This window comes from Benincasa hispida, chromosome 12, assembly GCF_009727055.1.
Source record: "Benincasa hispida cultivar B227 chromosome 12, ASM972705v1, whole genome shotgun sequence".
NCBI classification, from domain to species: Eukaryota; Viridiplantae; Streptophyta; class Magnoliopsida; order Cucurbitales; family Cucurbitaceae; genus Benincasa; species Benincasa hispida.
In genome coordinates, this window is record NC_052360.1 from 46,520,894 (window position 1) to 46,521,637 (window position 744).

The window sequence follows — 744 nt, forward strand, 5'->3', positions numbered from 1 at the left end:
TCTCCTCTCTGCCACACCATTCTGCTGAGGTGTGCCAGGGGCTGTGTGTTGAGATTGAATTTTATGTTCTATCAAATAGTTTTGGAATTCTATGTCCATATACTCACCACCTCGATCCGATCGAAACGTTTTAATCTTTTTACCTAATTGGTTCTCAACCTCAGCCTTATACTTTTTGAACTTTTCAAAAGTTTCAGACTTTTGGTGCATTAGGTAAACATGCCCATACCTGGAATAATCATCTATAAAACTAATGAAATATTCAAACCCTCCTCTTACTCTAACATTTAGAGGCCCATAAAGGTCTAAGTGAATCAGCTCAAGGGGTTCTTTGGCTCTAAGACCTTTTCCAGAAAAAGATCTTTTTGTCATTTTACCCTAAAGACAGGACTCACATAGTGGTAATGAACTGTATTCCAACTTGTTTAAAAGACCATTCTTAACCAATCTCTCAATCCTGTTGAGATTTATGTGACCCAATCTCAAGTGCCAAAGATAGGCATTTGGAGAAATCTTCATTTTCTTATGAGTCCCAGTAGTTTTAAACATCTCTATGTTAAAACAGCTTTGACCTCAGTTGGTTTTAACATGTACAAGTTATTTTCTAATTTTGTAGAGCAAATCTGTTTATTTCCCATTTTGATGAACACTTCACCATTTTCGAAATAAACTTTATAATTTTGTTCTTGCAAACAAGAGACAGAAATTAGATTCCTTTAGATAGAAGGAATATAATATACATTT